Below are 21,033 nucleotides of genomic sequence, written 5' to 3'. Positions count from 1 at the left end.
TAATTTCCAATTAGTTTTTATTCTGTCTTTCCATGGCCCTTTATTACACATAATTTTTATTACGTCACGATCTGAGAAGGATGCATTTAGTATCTCTGCTTTTCTGCACTGAATTGTGATTTTTTGCCCTAGAACATGGTCAATTTTTGAGTATATGCCATGAATCACTGAGAAGAAAGCATATTCTTTTTTATCCCCATTCACTTTTCTCCAGAGATTTATTATATCTAGCCTCTCTCAAATTCTATTTGCCTCCTTAACTTCTTTCTTGTTTATTTTGAGGTTAGATTTCTCAAGTTCAGAGAGGGAGAGATTAAGGTCCCCCACTAATATAGTTTTGCTATCTATTTCTTCCTCTTATTCCCTTAACTTCTCCTATAGGATATTTGGACGCTATACCACTTGGTGCATATATGTTAAGTAATGATATTACTTCATTCTCCATGGTGGCTTTTAGCAGGATATAATTTCCTTCATTATCTCTTTTAATTAGATTTATTTTTGCTTTTGCTTTATCTGAGGTAAGGATTGCTACCCCTGCTTTTTTTTTTTTTACTTTAGCTGAGGAGGTATATATTCTACTCCAGCCTTTTACATTTACCCTTTGTGTATCCCTTTGTTTCAAATGTGTTTCTTGTAGACAGCATATTGTAGGGTTATAGTCTTTAATACATTCTTCTATCTGCCTCTCTTTTATGAGAGAGTTCATCCCATTCACATTCACAGTAATGATGACTATCTGTCTCTTCCCCTCCATCCTATTCCCTCCCCTGCTTATGTTTTTGTTTCTTCCTTCTCACTTCCCCTCCTTAAGGGTTTTCCTTTTGACCACCACCTCCTTCAGTGTTCCCTCCCTCTGAACCCCTCTTCTTTACCTACCTTCTCCCCTTACTACTATTTCCCTCCCCTCTAATCCCCCCTCTTTTTATCCCTGCTTACCCTCCAACTGCCTATAGGACACAATAGATTTTTATGCTTATGAGAGTATATTATTCTCCCTTTGACCCCAAGCCAATGAGAGTAAATTTCATGCAGTGCTCCTCTCTCTCCCTCCTTTCCCTCTATTTAATGAGTTTTTTGTCTTCTCACGTTAGAATCTTAAATTTAACTGATTAGTTGATCCCTCTTTGAACCAGAACCAGTGAAAATAATGTTCAAATGATGTTTTTTTGCTCTTTCCTTCTCCTCTACTATAGTGTGTTTTTATGCCTCTTCATATGGGATAATTTACCTTTTTCTGTCTCATCCTTTCCTTTTATCCCATTGCAGTCCCTTTGACCCCCTTAATAAGTTTAAATTTTTTTTATCACCATATTAGTTCATTTATACCCACACTCTCCCTCTATGTATAACCGCTTTAAAGGTCATGATAATCATATAGATTTCAATCTTGATAGTTATCAGCTTTTCATAGAGGCATGTGCATATTTTGCTCTTATCGCATCCCAAGTTTTGTGCATGTGTGTGTGAGTGTGTGTGTGTGTGTGTGTATGTGTGAATGTGTGTTTTCCTTATTTACCGTTTTATGTCTTTCTTGAGTCTTGTAACTGGAGATCACATTTTCCATTGAGCTCTGGCTTTTTCATCAGGAAAGGCTGTAAGTCCCTTATTTCATTAAATGACCACCTACTTGCCTGAAAGATTATGCTCAGTTTTGTAGGGTAGTTAATCCTTGGTTGCAGTCCTAGCTCTTTTGCCTTACAAAATAACAAATTCCAAACCCTCCGATCCTTTTATGTGGGAGCTGCTAGGTCCTGTGTGACCCTGACTGTAGTTCCACGATATTGGAATTCTTTCTTTTTGGCTGCTTGCAGTATTTCTCCTTAATCTTGTAATTATGGAATTTGGCTATTATATTTCTTGGAGTTTTCAATAACTATTTTATCTTCTGATTCCAGGACTTCAGGGCAGTGTTCTTTGACAATCTCTCGAAGGATGTTGTCCAGGATGCTTTTTTCATCATGGCTTTCCAGTAGACCAATAATTCTTAAGTTATCTCTCCTGGATCTGTTCCCTAGGTCAGTTGTTTTTCCAGTGAGATATTTTACACCTTCTTCCAATTTTTCCATCTCCATATTTTGTTTGATTGACTCTTGGTGCATCATAGAGTCCTGAGCTTCAATTTGACTGATTTTAATTTTTTAGTGAATTACTCTCTTTGGTTAGTTTTTAAAGGTCCTTTTCTAGGGAGTATTTTCTCTAATTAGTTCACTAATTTCACTTTTTAAGGATTTGTTTTCTTCAGTGAGACTTTTTTTTCCAATTTGGTCACTGCAGATTTAAATTTATCTTCTACCTCTTTAATTTGGGTTTTAAAATTTTTCTTGAGCTCATCCAAGGATGCTTTTTGGGCTTCAGACAAGCCCATATTTCCTTCTGTGGTCTCAGGTGTGAGTATAGAGTCCATGTTGTCCTCTGTATTTGGTTGTTCTTGATTGCTATAATAAGCTCTAAGTGATTTTCTTGCCTTCCCCTTCTCCTTCTCAGCTTCCTTTCTACCCATTATAATTTCCTATTTCCTAATTTCTCAGGCTGGGAACTAAGGGCCTGGTTGTTGACTTTGTATGTTGTAACTTCTGGGTGTCTAGATTGAGGCAAAGACCAGGAGTCTCAGTGTTCCCCCTGAGTTATGCTGAGGCTCACAGAGTACTCTGTGGAGAAGGGGTGGTCTGGCAACTTCAGACCCCTGGGCTACCACTCAGGCAGGCTTTTCCTGGTCAGGTGAGGTGGGGCTTCTCTTCAGATTCCTTACTACCTTAGTTACACCCTTTCTCAGTGACTCCCAAGCCACAGGCTATTTCCACTATCTCAGGATTTTACTCTGGGTGGGACACTTATCTCTGGGTTTTCTATGTCAGGGAGGGGGAATCAGAGCAGCCAGAGTTTACTTTGGTATCCTAGCCCCTGGAAAAACAAGCAGGCGATTTCTAAACTTCCAGACTGGGGGCTGATGTTCCCGGGAGAAGCTGCTGTCTCTCTGGGGACCTTGAGCCCTCTTTTACTGGGCTCCAATGGATCCTCCCATCCCGTGGTGAGATGCTGGTGAGACAGCTGAGAATCGGCTTTGGGGTGGGTGAGTCTGCAGGTTGGGGCTCCTTCTCTCTCTGCTGTAGTCTGCTCTCTAGTCTGAGCTGCTGTAGCCCCCACGTGCTCTGGGCTCCCCCTGACCGGACCCATGTAGGCATTTTCCTTGGCTGTATTCTGTCATGCTCTGTCTCCCAGTGGATTCCGACACTCCAAAATCCATTCAGATTCACTTTTTAAAGTGACGGGATTCATGGAGGAGCTTAGAAAAGTTACTGCTTCCATTCTGCCATCTTGGCTCCACCCCTCAACTATCACTGTTTTTAATCATTCCCATGTGTCCTGACCACCAGAGGAAAAATTTTGCTTCGAAATTAAAGTGACACAACCCATTTCACACTGCCCATATGTAGCCACAGAACTGATAAGAGATGTACAATAACAATGACAGGGTTCCCTGGAAAGACTGCCTAATCTAGATAACTAAATTGATGTTATCAAATACGAATATAAATCTAGATTTTGTCATTTATTGTCTTTATGACTACCTAAATAGAAACTACATTCTAATGTAGTCAGGGACAAGGACTCAGTCCGTGATTTCACTTTGCAGATGGAAATTCCAGTTGAGGAAACCATCTCTAACACTGCAAGTCAGCACCTTCTCTGCAAATTGTAATCTTGGAAGCATTGAGTGGTTAAATGATTTACCAGAGTCATATAACTAGTATCTGCCAGAGGTGATATTTGAACCAAGGTTTTCCTAGTTTCAAAGTCAATTTTATATTCATTAAACTATGCTTTATCTCTAGTCTAAGATTCTTAATCTGGGGTCAATGAACTTTTATTTTTGAAATTATATTGTAAACACTTCAAACCATATTTTAAACTCACTGTACTTCCAAAGGGATCTATTTGTACACACACACACACACACACACACACACACAGCTAAGAACATCCAATCTAGTCTACTGTAAATAGAGACAAAATCTAAGCTTTGAATTTAATGTCACTTCATTCAAAAAGTGTGACAATCTCTGGCATAGGTAATTTAGTAAATCCATTGAATAAAAACTATAATAAAAGTACTATGCATTAAACATGGAAGAATGTTTTACACTCTATTTTTTATGCTTACAGATGAGGTGTATAAATGTAGATACAACCTCAATAGTTAGTGATGAATTGTTTGATCTCTTGCCAGGATCTTTGCAGACTTGCAGTTTCTTTCACCTCATATATTAAGAGTAAGCTCTGACAAGATTTTTGCCAGATATTCAGCAATTGTACTAAAAAGTAACCCTGGCTTTGTAGGTTTTCTTTTTTATCTAGTCAGTCCAATGTGCTCTTTACAAGTAAAGTCAATACCATTAACACCAAACTAAAATATAATTGACAATTTGCAGCTTATAATTAAAAAGGTTTATCAAATTATTAGGTGTTTAAGATTAATTTTGGCTAGTAGGGAAGAACAAAGAGGGCCAGATTCCCAGTGGAATATGGAACAACTGCCTCAAGCAAAAATCTAAGAGCATGTTCTGCTACTCTACGCAGATCATGATAATGGTGAAATGCATCAGTTTTTCAGACATGATATTTTAATATGGAGTTATGAAGCAAGTAGTTTGTGGTTGATAAAGCAATGCCTCTTAGTAGACAGACTCCACATAACTACATTTTGAAACATAAGTGTAACAAATTGATTTATTTTTTAAAGAGGTTCACTGAAAGAATTTAGTTATTATTCCACCCTATCATAAGTACACAATTTTCCTGGGGGTGTTAATAAGTCAGAGTCACCCCTAGAATAAGTATGGCTGGAACAAAAAAAAAACCACACAAAGTTTTTTATTGTGTTAGGATAAACATGCAAGTAAGAATTAAATTCAAAACTCACCAAACGCCTGAAGAACATTTAGCAGACAACACAGATTGTCATACTACTATATTTGGGGTGGTTTAAGGATTTTTTTTCAAGTCATATGTTAATATACTGCAGTAGCACTAAGTGCCAGTGTATAGTTATTGTTGGAATAGGATAGAATGGATGTTTCCATGCTGTTAGCACTGCCCTGTGGAAAATTAAGTCTCATCTATCTTAACCCTCATCACATCATATGGAAGAGAGTTTGTTGTTTGTTCATATCTGTATTTTCATGCATTTGAAGAATTTTTGGTTTAGAAACTCCCTACATAGGTGCAAATGAAATTGGTTTCATATGGGTACATATTTCATAAGCATACCTTTTCATATATGTATATATTTTACATATAAGTGCATATATTTTTAATATTCGCATATATAAATCATGGAACAGATAATTTGCTCTGGAGTTTATTTGGGTCCAAATTTAATCTCTGATGCTTATTTCTTATATGTTTTTAAGAAAAATTCCTACAAGTTATTCCAAAAATTTCTACATACTTATCCCCAAGTACATTTGAGAAATGAAATATAAGAATATAAAGATGAAGAATATAAAATTTATCTTGTAAGGAGGCTTAATGAAATGGAAAGAAAACCTTTTTTTCAAACCTCCCTCAAGTGAGACAATTACTACTTCCTCTGTTTATTTATTAGAACCTGTGACAATCATGGGGTTTGTAGATTATGGAGATTGTAAATTTAGTGACAGAGGAGACCTCAGAGGTCAATTAATTCAAACTCATTTTATATATGAGAAAGCTGAGACATGTAGAAGTTGAATCATTTGCTGAAGGTTGCATTTGAAAGTATATAAGTATTGTGGAAATAATACTAATTAACATTTATGCAACATTTATTATGTGCCAGGCACATTAGAATTATCATTTCATTTGGTCCTCACACCAACTCTCTGAGGTAAGTGTTATAATTATCTTCTCCATTTTACAGATGAGGACATTGAAGTAAACGGAGCTTCAATGACTTGCCCAGAGTTACATGACTATAAAGTGTCAGAGGCTGAATTTGAACTAAGGTCTTCCTGATTGCAGGCATGGTCTCTATCTGCAGTGTCACCTACCTGCCAAAGAGCACTGGCACTAGTCGGGGAGTTTGGATTTAAATTTTGTCTCTGATGCCTATTTTTTTGTGTGACATTGAGCAAGCGACTTATTCTCCCTGGGACTCCATTCCCTTATCAGTAAAATTAGGGAACCAAAACGACTCTGATGTCGTTCTTACTCTAAATCTATGATACCGTGTTTTGACCCTGTAGTTGTCTCTTGACATAAACAACAAAAAAAGTGACAAAACACCTGCTTACTGTCTTAGGGATTCAAAGATATTTCCTGTAGAGTTACACCTAGGAGGAAAAGATAATTGACTCCTTAACTATATCTTCTTTAGTACTCATTGACATTTGATCCAGAACTTGGTTATCCCAAAGCCAAGTAATGAGGATAAAGGTAAAAGATTAGTCACAAGTAAATACTGCCACTAAGATTCCTCAGGCCTGAATATGCCAATACAAACCCTCCATCCATTCAGAAAATTGCTGCTTCCAGATGTAATGCCACTGCTATATACATGAGTGATGGCATGCCAGTTATGTTAATTATATTGTATTCTGAGTTCAGTGTGTTCTACAATCACAAATCAATAAAGCTATAGCATACTTTATGAAGCAATTACAATTTGTGGTTTCTTTACATTGGGTTTTCTCTATACTAGATTGGAAGTATCTAATTTGGCCTACAATCAATAAAAACTAAGTTAAATAAACTGTATCATGGAAAGGAAATGGAAGAAAAATATTTTGATGATTTTTGATAGTCACTGCTATTGTATATTTAGTTTTTAGTTAGTGAGAATTTCAGAATGGATAGAAGTGCATACAGGATTAGGTTTATCAAGGTCTGAAAATCTTAATAAATGAGGATAGAATGAAAATATGGCCCTGGAAGACTGGATTATATAGACTGAATGATGTGAAAAGTCATTTATGTGGTTCCCACCCAAGACAAAACAAAACAAAGCAAAATATAGACAAAAATGTTGTTTACTACATACTTGGCTTCTAGTTGTGAAGACAGGTCTAGGAAGAGTGTGAAGAAGATCAGAACCAAATACTGAGACTGGGGATGGAATATGAGAATGGAAAAACTAAATGAAGATGTGCTAACAGAGAGGGAAGTGAGTGGATGTGGAAGCAATAAGTACTGCTATTTGTCAATCATTAAAAGGCAAACAGTAATTTGCACAAAAGGCAGGAAAGAGAAAGACAGAGAGCAGAGTTAGAAAAGAGAGATAGATACACAGACACAAAGAAATGGCTCTGAAACTCAGTTTGTCTTATCTAGGGTGTAGAAAAAATGATTCAGTTCTTTTATCCATCCTGGGATTGGTACTCATGCCAGTGATGGAGACTGGATAGAATGGAATAAGCTCTTTTTTTATTCTCAGGTCCAAAACTTAGTTGCATTTGGAAATTGAATAGGTTTAAAAAATTCATTCACATGTTTTAAGGTAAATAGATGGAGAGGTGAGATTAAAATATGTGGAAAGGCCTAGATAGTCAAAAGAATTGAAAATGACAAAGAATTGTCCAAAATGTCCTCTGAACTTCCAAAGTATCTAGTCTACTACAAAATAATACTCTTTTATGTCATAGGTTACTCTAATGCACATATTTTCATTAGTAAACAAATATAAAACTAACCTAAAATATCTATATCACATTTTTAAAAACCAGGTTAAATTTCTGAAAAACTGTTTTGTCTTGTGTAAGATAAAATGTGCCTCTTTAAGCCAGACTCACTTCTTCAAGTCTTGATACACTGCTCTTCCTTTTCTAAAACTGACATATTGACTGGACATAATCCACTTCAGCAAGCTTTTATTAGATGCTAAAAGGTACATTCATAGGGGAAAACATGCCGCATAGACATTTGTACATTTCTATTATGTGTAAGTCAAATTTGATTGTGGCAAATATTAAGTGAGAACCATATTATTTTTATTGTATTAACGTTCATTGTTTCCAACATAAGACAATGTAGTAAGAAGGCTTGGAAATTTTCATATTGTACTTACATATTCACTTTTAGAGTATTCTTTATGAGAGTGTTTGACTTATGTTAAAAACTATTTAGCTAACCAGTCACCTATCATGTATTTGCTTGTCAGAAATACCAAACTTTCTTTTCTCTTGAAAAAAACATTTCTGTATCCCCAGAATATCATGTGGAAAAAATATAACCACAAGGTCATACATCATGCCCTATAGCATAGTATATTTCCCAATTTGTATGTTCTTCCAAATCAGTGTCTTTTCTGGTAGGAACATTCCTTAGTGGATGAGCAAGCTCTAGTTAATTCCCAACCTAGGAAAGAAAATACTTTGGTGGTTAAGGAGTCATACATCAGATTTCTCCATCTCTTTCTTCTCCTTTCTGATTCAGGGGGCTATGTCTGGATATGATGAGTTGATTAACTTTGGAGATGTTTCTCTTCCTACCCCATCTCTGTGTGTCTGAAATGGTATAGAACTTGTTGATGTCAGTTACCCATTCAGTGTGGGTTACCACCATGTTTATCTTCTAATGATCTCTCAGCAACAACTAATGACCCAACCACAAGACTTGATTATTATAATTTCCTCTTCCTCAGACCTCTAGTTTAACTGCTCCATTGCTTACAGATTGCTCCTTCTCAGCCTTTAGTTTGTTCAATGTTTTTTTTTTTTTTTTTTTAACCACCAAGGTTTTTTTTTTTTAAGTTTGGGTCCTTCATAACTTACTACCATTATTTAATATATTACAGTTGCATTGTGAAATGTGTTGTATAGAATTCATGAAATCATTCATTCATTGTACATAGTTCCCTGCAGATTAGATCCTTGGAATACTAGAACTAGAAGCTAAGAACTAAGATGAGCACCTGGACAAGCGCTCATCCTTAGCCTTTTGGAAAACATCTGAGGAAAATGGCTGTCGATCTTTATTTTAAAAGAAAACAGCTTTTTTTTTTTTAATATGAAGCATTTCCCAACTCCTCTTAATACTAGTGCCTTCTCTGGGTTAATTATTTCCTATTGGTCTTACATTAATGTTGCTTTGTATATATCATCTTGCATTCTGGCACACTCATTAAATTGTAAACTCCTTGAAGGCAGGGACTATCTTAGTGTCTCTTTATATTGCCCAGATTAGCACAGTGTCTGGCACACAGTGGCTGCTTAATAAATGTTTATTGATTGATAGGCTTCTATATAAGAAAAATAAAGTATTTTATATTTGTAAAACATTTTATAAAACACTTTTGAACATACATATTCTTTTTAAATTAAATTTTATGTTTATTTTTAGTTTACATCATTCATTTCTACAAGATTTTGAGTTACAATTTTTCTCCCTAGCTTTCCCCTACCCACCACCCCAAAACCGTGATCCTACTCTATCCCTCTCCCCCCCAATTTGCTCTCTACTATATCCTCCCCCATTCTTCACCTGACTTTCCAGTAGGGCAAGATGAATCTCTATATCCCAGTGCCTGTATATCTTATTTCCCAGTTGAATATTAATAATAACAATAAATTTAAACATTTAATTTAAAAACTTTGGATTCCAGATTTTTTTTCCCTTCCTCCCTCATAACCCACCCTTACTGGGAAGATAAGCAATTCAATAGAGGTTGTTCATGTGTAGGTATGCAAACCTTTCCATAGCGGGTACACTGCAAAAGATTGACTATATTTCCCTCCATCCTATTCTGCCCACCACTTGTTCTATTTTCTACTTTGAACCTGTCCCTTTGGAAGTGAGTGCTTCCAACTTCCCTACCCCCCTCCTGCCATCCCCTCTGTCATCCCCCATCTCGTCCATTTCCCCCCTACTCTCCTGTAGGGCCAGATACCCAATTTAGTGTGTATGTCATTCCTTCCCTAAGCCAACTTCAATGAGAGTAAGTTTGACCCATTCCCTTTTGCCTTCCTGTTCTCCCCCTCCATTGTAACAGTTTTCCCTTGCCTCTTCTATATGGGATAATTTACCCCATTCTGTTACTTCCCATCTCCTCTCATTATATTCTTTTCTCACCTCTCAGTTTTACCTTTTGAGTATCATCCCTTCCTATTCAACTGGTCCTGTGCCCTTCATCTATGTATACCTGTACACATATATACACACACTAACATGTATTCATACACACAAATACCCTCCTATATAGACATATGTATGTATATGCATATATATGTATATACATTTATGTTCCTTTCAACTATTCTCCTAATGAGAAAAGTTTCATAAGGTACACTGATCATTTTTCCATGTAGTAATATAAATAGTTCAACTTTGATAATTTCCTTTTGATTACTTTTCCATGTTTATTTTCTCATGCTTCTCTTGCTTCTTGTATCTGAATGTCAAATTTTCTATTCAACTCTGTTTTTTTTTTCATCAAGAATCCTTGAAAGTCCTTTATTTCATTGAACGACCATATTTTGCCCTGAAACATGATCCTTGGTTTTTCTTGATAGGTGATTCTTGGTTTTAATCCCAGCTCCTTTGACCTCTGGAATATCATGTTCCAAGTCTTTCCATCCCTCAGTGGACAAGCTGCTAGGTCCTATGTTATCTGATTGTGTTTCCACAATATTCAAATTGTTTCTTCTTGGCTGCTTGTAATATTTTCTTCTTGATCTGGGAACACTGGATCTTGGCTATAATATTACTCAGAGTTTTCTTTTTGGGATCTTTTTAAAGAGATGATCAGTGAATTCTTTAAATTTCTGTTTTGCCCTCTGGTTCTAAAATATCAAGGCAATTTTCCTTGAGAATTTCTTGAAGGATGATTTCTAGGAGCTTTTTTTGATCATGGCTTTCAGGTAGTCCATTAATTTATAATCATCACTCCTGGATCTATTTTCCAGGTCAGTGATTTTTCCAATGAGATACTTCACATTGTCTTTTATTTTTTTTTTTCATTTGTTTGGATCTGTTTAATAGTGTCTTTATTTCTCATAAAGTTATTAGTTTCCATTTGCTCCAATCTAATTCTGAAGGAGTGATTCTCTTCAGGGAGCTTTTGAGATTCTTTTTCCATCTGGCAAATTCAGATTTTTAAAGAGCCTTCTTCTCCTCATTGGCTTTTTGAGCCTCTTTTCCATTTCAGTTAGTCTATTTTTTTAAGATGTTATTTTCTTTAGTCAGTTTGTTGATTCACTTTTCATGATATTCTTGCATCATTATAATTTCTCTTTCCAATTTTTTCCTCCACTTCTCATATTTGGTTTTCAAAATCCTTCTTAAGCTCCTCTATGGCCTGTATGTAACCAGTTCATATTTTCCTTGGAAGCTTTTGGTGCAGGAGTTCTGACTTTGTCGTCTTCCTCCTGTTCCATGCTTTGATACTTTTCGTCCCCAAAAAAGCCCAAAGTCAGATTGCTGTGCTTGCTTTGCATCCTTTGCTTGCTCATGTTGCTTCTCAATTACTTGAGTTCTCAGCATATTGCCACAGTAAACTCTGCTTCCAGAGAGGAAAGCTTTGTCCCAGATTGCCAGGGTTTTCTCAACTGCTGGAGGTATTAGTTGGGTGACCTCTCAGAAACCTCCATTAGCTCTGGCAAACTGATTACACACCTAGATATCCACCCTAGACTATATTCCATACTGCCATATTATATTCCAGTTTTCCCAGGAGTTTTTGTCAAATAGTGAGTTCTTATCCCAAAAGCCAGGGACTGGGGGTTTACCAAACAATATATTACTATAGTCGTTCACTTCTGAATCGCATGTGCCTAATTTATTCTATTGATCCACTCCTCTATTCCTCAGCCAATACCAAGTAGTTTTGATGACTGTTGCTTTATAATACAGATCGAAATCTGGTATAGCTAGTCCACCTTCCCCAGCATTTCTTTTCATTAATTCCCTTGATATTCTGGAGTGTTTGTTCTTCCAAATCAATTTTGTTACTATTTTTATAGCACTATAAAGTAGTTTTTTGGTAAATTATTTGGTATGGCACTAAGTATATAATTTAATTTAGGCAAAATTGTCATTTTTGTTATATTAGCTCGACCCAGCCATGAGCAATTGATATTTTTTTTTCCAATTAGTTAGATCTTACTTTATTTGTGTGAAAAGTGTTTTGTAGTTGTGGTCATATAGGTCCTAGGCTTGTTCTGGCAAGTAGATTCCCAAATATTTCCATAATGTCTACAGTAACTTTAAATGGGATTTCTCTTTCTATCTCTTGCTGTTAAATTTCATTGGAAATATATAGGAATGCCGAGGATTGTGTGGGTTTATTTTATATCCTGCAACTTTGCCAAATTTATTTATTGTCTCAAGTAGTTTTTTACTTGATTCTCTGAGATTCTCTAAGTATATCATCATATCATCTGCAAAGAATGATAGCTTGGTCTGTTCGCCTAATTTGATTCTTTGATTTCTTTTTCTTCTCTAATTGCTACTGCTAACATTTCTAGTACCAGATTGAATAAGAGGGGTGATAGTGCACACCCTTGTTTCATTCCTGATCTTATGGGAAATGCTTCTAGCTTCTCTCCATTACACATAATACTTGCTGATGGCTTTAAATAGATGCTACCTATTATTTTAAAGAAGACTCCATTTATTCCTATACATTCTAATATTTTTAATAGGAATGGATGTTGTATTTTGTCAAAAGCCTTTTCTGCATCTATTGAGATGATCGTGTGGTTTCTGCTAGTTTTATTGTTCATATGATCAATATATCATTTATAAATGATATATCAATATATGATCAAATATATCAATTATCAATGATGGTTTTTCTAATATTAAACCATCATTGCATTCCTGGAATAAATGCTACCTAATCAAAGTGTATTATTCTTGAGATAAGTGCTTCAGTCTTTTTGCTAGTATTTTATTTAGAATTTTTGCATCTATATTCAAGAGGGAGATTGGTCTATGATTTTCTTTCTCTGTTTTATCTCTTCCTGATTTAGGTATCAGTACCATATTCATGTCATAAAAAGTATTTGGTAGGACTCCTTCACTAATTTTCCCAAATAGTTTGTAGAGTATTGGAATCAATTGTTCTTTAAATGTTTGATAGAATTCACTAGTAAATCCTACTGTCTCCACAGATTTTTTCCTAGGGAGTTGACTGATGGCTTGTTCAATTTCTTTTTATGAGATGGGATTATCTAAGTAATTTACTTCCTCTTCAGTTAATCTGGCAACTTGTATGTTTGTAAATATTGATCCATTTCCCTAAGATTGTCAAATTTATGTGCATACAATTGGGAAAAATAATTCCTAATTATTGTTTTGATTTCCTCTTCATTGGAGGTAGATTCACCCTTTTCATTTTTGATACTCATAATTTGGTTTTCTTCTTTCTTTTTTTTTCATATTGACTAAGGGTCTATCAATTTTGTTTTTTTTTTTTTTCATAAAACCAGCTCTTGGTTTTATTTATTAATTCAATAGTTTTCTTAATTTCAATTTTATTAATCTCTCCTTTAGTTCTCAATATTTCTAATTTAGTATTTAATTGGGGATTTTGAATTTGTTCTTTTTCTAGGTTTTTCAATTGCATGCCCAATTTGTTGAGCTCCCTTTTCTCTAATTTAATCATGTATGCACTCAGGGATATAAAACTTCTCCTAAGAACTGCCTTTAATGTATCCACAAATTTTGGTATGTTGTCTCATTATTATAATTCTCTTGAATGAAATTACTGATTGTTTCTATAATTTCTTGTTTGACCCACTCATTCTTTAGGATTAAATTGTTTAATTTCCAATTAGTTTTTAGTCTGTCTTTCCCTGGACTTTATTGCATATAATTTTTATTGCATCATGATCTGAGAAGGATGCATTTAATATTTATGCCTTACTACATTGAATTGTGAGGATTTTATTCCCTAGAACGTGGTCAATTTTTGAGTATGTGCCATGAACCACTGAGAAGAAAGTGTATTCCTTTTTATCCCCATTCAGTTTTCTCCAGAGATCTATCATACCTATCCTCTCTTAAATCCTGTTCACCTCCTTAACTTCTTTCTTGTTTATTTTGAGGTTGGCTTTATCAAGTTCAGAGAGAGAGAGATTAAGGTCTCCCACTAGTATAGTTTTGCTATCTATTTCTTCCTCTAATTCCTTTAACTTTTCCTCTAGGAATTTGAATGCTACACCAATTTGTGCATATATGTTAAGTAGTCATATTGCTTCATTCTCTATGGTGCCTTTTAACAGGATATAGTTTCCTTCCTTATCTCTTTTAATTAGGTCAATTTTTGGTTTTACTTTATTTGAGATAAGGATTGCTACCCCTGCTTTTTTTTTTTTAATTTTAGCTATGGCATGATATATTTTACTCCAGGCTTTTATATTTACCCTGTGTCTATCCCTCTGTTTCAGATGTATTTCTTGTAAACAGCATATTGTAGGATTATGATTTGTAATCCATTCTGCTATCCATCTTTGTTTTATGGGAGATTTCATTCCATTCACATTTACAGTTATGATTGTTATCTGTTTCTTTCCCTCCATCCTATTCCCGCCCCTGTTAATGTTCATATTTTGCCCACCTTCTCTTTTCCCCCTTAATAGTTTTCCTTTTGACCACTGCCTCCCTCAGTATTCCCTTATCAGCTCCCCTCTGTTTTCCTCCCCTTTCCCCTTCCACCCTCACCTTCCTTTCGTAGCCCTTTCCCCCTATTACTGCCTGTAGGATATTTTTATACTTAATGAAGTATGGTATTTCTTCTTCACACCAAGAGTGACAGGAACAAATCTAATGCGAAGCTCCTCTCCCTCCCCTCTTTCCCTCTGAAATTCCTTTCTTCTCCATAGAGTCCTATGCTTAACTGGTTGTTATTCCCTCCTTGTACCAGAACCAATGAGGGAAAAGCTCATATGACTCCCATCTCCCTCCATTCTTTTCCTCTGCTATACAGTTTTTATGCCTCTTTGTGTGGCATAATTTACCCTTTTCCACTTCATTCATTCCCTTTCTTCCATTGCAGTCCCTTTTTAGCCCTTAATAAGACTTTTTTAAATCGTCATTTTGTGTATTTTATACTCATATGCTCTACTTGTCTATAACCAGTTTTCTCTTATCAAATAGATTGTGTGTGTGTGTGTTTTACTTGTTTACATTTCTAAGTCACTGTTGCATCTCAATAGTTGGAGGTTGAATTTTCCATTGAGTTCTGGCTTTTTTTTTTTTATCAAGAAGGTCTGGGTCTCTCTTATATCATTGAATGACTATCTCTTTGCCTGGAAGAATATGCTCAGTCTTGCTGGGTATGCGATCCTTGGTTGTAACCCGAGATCTTTTGCCTTCCAGAAAATTGTATTCCACTGCCTCCGATCTTTTAGTGTGGAGGCTGACAAATCCTGTGTGATCCTCACTGTCGACCCTCGATATTCAAATTGTTTCTTTCTGGCTACTTGAAGTATTTTTTCTTTTATCTGGTAATTCTGGAGTTTGGCCACAACATTTCGAGAACTTTTCAGTTTGGGATCTCTTTCAGCAAGTGTCTGGTGGATTCTCTCGATTTCTATTTTACCCTGAGGTTTTAGTATCTCAGGGCAGTTTTCCTTAACAAGCTCTTGGAGAATGTTGTCCAGGCTCATTTTTTCATCATGATTTTCTGGTAGGCCTATGATTCTCAGATTATCTCTCCAGGATCTGTTTTCCTGGTCAGTTATTTTTTCTTTGAGGTATTTGACCTCTTTTTCTAATTTTTCATTCTTGTTGTTTTGTTTTACTAATTCTTGTTTCCTCACAGAATTATTTGTTTCCATTTGGTTGATTCTAGTTTTTAGTAAATCATTTTCCTTGGTTAGGTTTTGGAGCCACTTTTCCATATCATACACTTCCTTTTTAGAGAGATGTTTTCCTTATTATAATGTTTTTCTACTTCTGCTTTTGGTTTTGAGAGAATTATTCATTTTGTCTTCTATCTCTCTCATTTGATTTTCAAATTTCCTTTTGATCTCATCTAGCAGAACATTCTGTGCTTGGGACCCATTCCCTGTTGATGTTTCAGCTGTGGGTGTGGAGTCCACATTGTCTCCCTCTGAGTTTGGTTCCTCCCTCTGAGGATAGTAGGAATCCAGAGTCTTTGTCTTTGTAGTCTTCTTTCTAGCCATTTTGAGGCAGAGCCCTAGCCACGCCCTTCCTGTAGGGATCCCAAGCCTTTACTGTGGAGGATTTTGCCCTGGGGCAAGAGTTACTATGTTTTCAGGGTCTGAGGAGGGGTTTGGAGCAAGTGAGGTTCACTCACTCATCCTGGTCTCTGGAGGTCCTGAAAGGGGATTTTTAAAAAATTTCTGGGCTATGAAGTGGTAACCCCAGGAGTGTTTGCTGTCTAGGACAGGGGCTCCTGTATTTTCTTTTTACCTTGCTCTTTCCAGTCCCAGCCCTTTGGTGATAGACCTGGTAGTGGCCCTTGTGGTTGGTGGGAAGACTTGCCCTCTGAGTTGATCAGGCCCCTTCTGGGCCTGCCTCTGCTGTCCACACCTTCCAGGCCTGCCTCTGCTTTTACTTATATTCCTTCTGGATTTTTTTATATTAATTTTGAAAAGTCCTGATCTTCTTCTTACAAATACCTCAAAGTCTTTTAGTTTATCAAATATCCATTTTTTCCCTTTCAGAATTATACTCAACTTTGCCAGGTCATTTATTCTTGAATACAAGCTCATTTCTTTTGCTTTTTGAATATAATTTTCTAAGACTTAAAGTCTTTAATTATTTTAACAGCATTTTATTTTCCCCAATTACATGTCAAAACAATTTATAGCATTCATTTTACAGGATTTTGATTTCCAAATTTTTCTCCCTCCTCCAATCCCCTCTTCCTAAAATGGTAGGCAATTTGATACAGGTTACACATGTGTAAAACATATTTCATATTGATCACAGTTGTAAAAGGAGAAACAGAACAAAAGTAAAAAAAAAAACACAGAAAAGAACAAAGTCATAGAAAAAAAGTATGGTTAAATAGGCATTCAGAGTCCATCAGTTTTTTTTTCTTTCTGGATGTGGATAGAATTTTCTTTCATGGGTTCCTTATATTTGTCTTGGATCATTGTGTTGCTGAGAAGAGTTGAGTCATTCGTAGTTGATAAATACACGATGTTGCAATATTGTTTACAATATTTTCCTGGTTTTGCTCATTTCACTTTTTATCAGTTCAAACAATATGTATGTGTGTGTATATCTGTATATTTGTGTACAAGTATACATATACAGAGGGCACAGGATGAGTTGAATATGAAGGGATGACAAATTAAAAAATAAAATTAAGATGTGAGAAAGGAATATATCGGGAGAAGGAAAAAGGAAGAGACAGAACAGGGTAAATTATCTCATAAAACAAGAGGCAAGAGAAAACTGCTATAATGTAGGGGGAGAGTAGAAGGTGAAAGGGAATGAGTCAACCTTACTCTCATTGGATTTGGCTTAAGGAGGGAATAACATACACACTCAATTGGGTATTTTACCCTACAGAAAAGTGGTGGGATGGAAGGGGATGAAAGGGGAGATGATAGAAGGGAGGGAAGATTGGGGGAGAAGGTAGTTAGAAGCAACCCTTTTGTAAAAGGACAGGGTCAAAGGAGAAAATAGAATAAATGGGGTAATGATAGGATGGAGGGAAATAGTTTGTCTTTTACAATATAACTACTATGGAAATGTTTTGTGTAACTACACATGTACAACACATATTGAATTGCTTGTCTTCCCAGTGGGGGTGGGTGAGGAGGGAATAATGAAAAGAATCTAGAAATCAAAATTTAAAAAACAAATGTTAAAAAATTGTTTCTTACATGCAACTGGGAAATTAAAAATACAGACAATTGGGTATAAAAATCTTGCCCTACTAGAAAGTAAGGTGGGATGAGGGAGGACATAAGAGAGAACAGATGGGGGAAGGAGTATTCAGTATGTTTGTTATCTTGGGATGGGGGTAGGGGATAGATGGGGAGAAAATTTGTAAGTCAAAATCTTGTAGAAATGACTGTTGAAAAGTAAAAAATAAATAATATTTTGTAAAAAACAGAGCATTATTTAGTACTTGTTTGGTATTTCATTTTCCCCATTTACATGTAAAAACCTTTTAAAACATATTTTAACCTTTGAGTTCCAAATTATCTCCCTTCCTCTCCCCCTCCCCACCCACACACACATTTAGAAGATCAGCAATTACATTGGATTGGCCTTGGATTATTGTATTGCTAGAATAGCTGTCATTCACAGTTGAGCATCTTACAATATTGTTCTTACTTTGTATACAGTGCATCTCAATTTTTATCAACCCATGCAAATACTTCTAGTTTTTTGTTTTATTTTGCTTTTTCTAAGAGCATCCTGCTCATAATTTATTTTGATACAATATCATTCCATCATGATTACATACCAAAACTTTATTTATTATTTATTCCCTAATTGATAGACATACCCTCAATTTCTAAGGGACCTTAAACAGAGAAACTTGCAACAACTTTTTTTCACAGTTATTATTGTTAAATATTTCCCTCCATCCTATTTTCCCTAACCCTGCTTATTCTCTTCTCTCTCTCTCTCTCTCCCTCTCTCTCTCTTCCCTTCCTTCTCCTCTCTCTCTCCCTCTCTCTCTCTTTCCATTCTCCCTGTTCCTCCTCAAAAATGTTTTTCTTCTGACTACCCCTTCCAGCAATCTGCCTTCCATTCTATCACTCACCCATTTACTTTTCCTTCTACTTTCCTGTAGGGTAAGATTGATTTTTACTTCTTGTCTACTTCTAACTTTTATGGATTTTTTTTCTTCACTTCTTTTTTCTCCTTACTTTTTCATTTGAAGAATCTACTTTTTAAACAATTGTTTTCTTTTTCTAAGCTGTTGACTCTTTTTTCATGGTTCTCTTGCATCACTCTCATTTTCTTTCCCTATTTTATTCTGCTTCTCTTATATAATTTTTTAACTCCTTTTTGAGCTCTTCCATGACTTGCTTCTTCCCATTTTTCTTTTGGGTTTTTCCCATAGGTATTTTTGACATGTTTTTTTCTTTTCTATGTTTGTGTCTTGATCTTTCCTTTCACAATAATAACATTCTATGGTCAGATGCCTTTTCTGTTCTTTTTTGCTCATTGTTTTTTTTCTTCTTTTCCTTTAAATTTGAGCTCTGCTCCCAGCATGTCTCAGGCTTCTTGTTCCAGGGGCTTCAGGTTCTGTCCATTTATCTGGTGTTGCACTGATATTGTTCTGAGACAAATGGAGGACCCTTGTGAATGACGCTCTACTGAGTGGGTGGGGTGTAGGGTGTCTGATTTGCTGAGGTTGGACTTACTGCTAGCTTGCTGGGACAACTCCTGTCCTGGACTATGCTCCCCATTTACCTGGGCAAGGAGACTTTTCTTGCTGATCTTCCAAATGTCTTGTGCTCAGAGATTTTCCCCCTGTCCTTATCTTCTTGCTGGTTTTGTTTAAGGGTGCTATTTTTATGGTTGTTTAGACGTGAATATAGGCACGTCATGGCAGTTTGCTGCTTATTCCACCATCTTGATTACCAGATGGTAACCTGGGTTACCTCCCAACCAATGGTCTTTTAGAGTAGAAGTTGCTAGGTCTTGTGAAATTCTGACTGTATTTCTGCAGTATTTAAATTGCTTTTTTTTCTTCTTGCTTGCAATATTTTCTTCTTAACCTGCGTGTTTTGAAGCCTGGCTATGATATTACTGTAAGATTCTGAGATCTCTTTCATGTGGTGAGTGATAGATGTTTTTTTCTATTTCTACATTACCTTCCTATTCTTGAACTTCAGAACAATTTTCCTTAATAATTTCTTGTAATATTTTATGCAGATTCCTTTTTTGATTACACAATCCATGTCAACTTTGACTCAGGTCTTCCCAACTTTGAGTTTATGCTATGTTGTCTCCTGAAAATTATTAGATGATTCTTTTTTATTATCCTCTTCATTTTCCTCCTCCTCCTTGATGTCTTTGTGATGACAAATAATTTAATGTGTTAATCTTTTTCAATTTTACTGCAGTGGTTCTAGCAACTCAGTGTTTACTTATGTAGCAGCAGCTCAAAAATAAAAGATTATGCATGTCCACTAGAGATGCATAGATAGATAACTACAGTCATTATACCCTTACCTATAGGGTTAAGTCACTTTAGTTCAGGGGTTGCTGAAGTCATATCAAGAGATTTGATTGTAAAATTTTGAATATGAGCATTTACATCTCAGAAATCAGCAAATTTTATAAATCAGGGTTTGAGCTATTGTTTTGTTGATTATCTAGATTTAAGAAAGTTATGGAAATGTTAACAATACAGATTAATCTTTAAGGTATGTCCTGGTACATATTTTTGGAGGGTGGAAAGAGAGTCAGTTGTTAAACATTTAATAGCATAACCCAGCTCTTCACCTATACAGATTTGCTCTCCCTAGCTAGGACCTAAAATGAGTATTCCAAGTCTGTGTTGCACACCTTGAAGTTAACCCATCTAGACACACACAGGGCCATTTATGTAACCTAAAATTCATGAATGGAAGAATGGGGCATATGTACAGATGGACCATTACTTGGGCATAGTAGCTCTGCTGACATGGTGTGATTTGAGAAGTAGCAAGTAGCAGTTAAACTAAATATCTCCTTCTTCTGCCTATTACTCTGTATGGAGTTTCTACTTTAGCCATTGAAGACCACAGTTGAAATGCATTATTATGAAAAGGGACAGAGCAACACAAAAAAACCTTTTCATCCTTTAACACTTTAGCACAGACTAATTTATCATAATAGCTGATTTCCTAGCAGGGACTTGACCATTTGGAAATAGGGATGCTGGGGGTAGGGAAGGATGTGGTCAATAGAAAGTTCCAAGCAGGAGTCAGTGCCTAGGATGATGATCATAGTACTGTATGCATATACATAATACTTGTATTATGAAGTCCTTTGCCTGAGGGAGAGTCAGGATAGTACATAGTTAGTATATATCTATGGGATATGAGAGGGGCAGAAGCACACAAAGGGAAAATTAATATTTTAAAATAAATAAGCCATGGATGTATACACATTGTACACACACAC

General features: G+C 35.8%; 1 long non-coding RNA gene across 1 annotated transcript in view; it reads left to right on the top strand.

Annotated features, from left to right (window-relative positions):
• The first annotated feature begins 2,772 nt into the window (after positions 1-2,772).
• The window catches only part of LOC138165530 (uncharacterized), a 43,862-nt gene continuing 25,601 nt past the window's right edge, over positions 2,773-21,033 (top strand). The window contains exon 1 of the long non-coding RNA XR_011169373.1: positions 2,773-3,042. This is a non-coding gene — a long non-coding RNA (uncharacterized lncRNA). The remainder of the gene's footprint in view (positions 3,043-21,033) is intronic.

The sequence above is a fragment of the Petaurus breviceps genome, unplaced genomic scaffold (genome assembly GCF_028583685.1).
Source record: "Petaurus breviceps papuanus isolate PSGF00001 unplaced genomic scaffold, PetGlider_PUasm1.0 213, whole genome shotgun sequence".
Classification (NCBI taxonomy): domain Eukaryota; kingdom Metazoa; phylum Chordata; class Mammalia; order Diprotodontia; family Petauridae; genus Petaurus; species Petaurus breviceps.
Note: the sequence above shows the minus strand (reverse complement) of the source record. Positions and strands in the feature narration are given on the sequence as shown.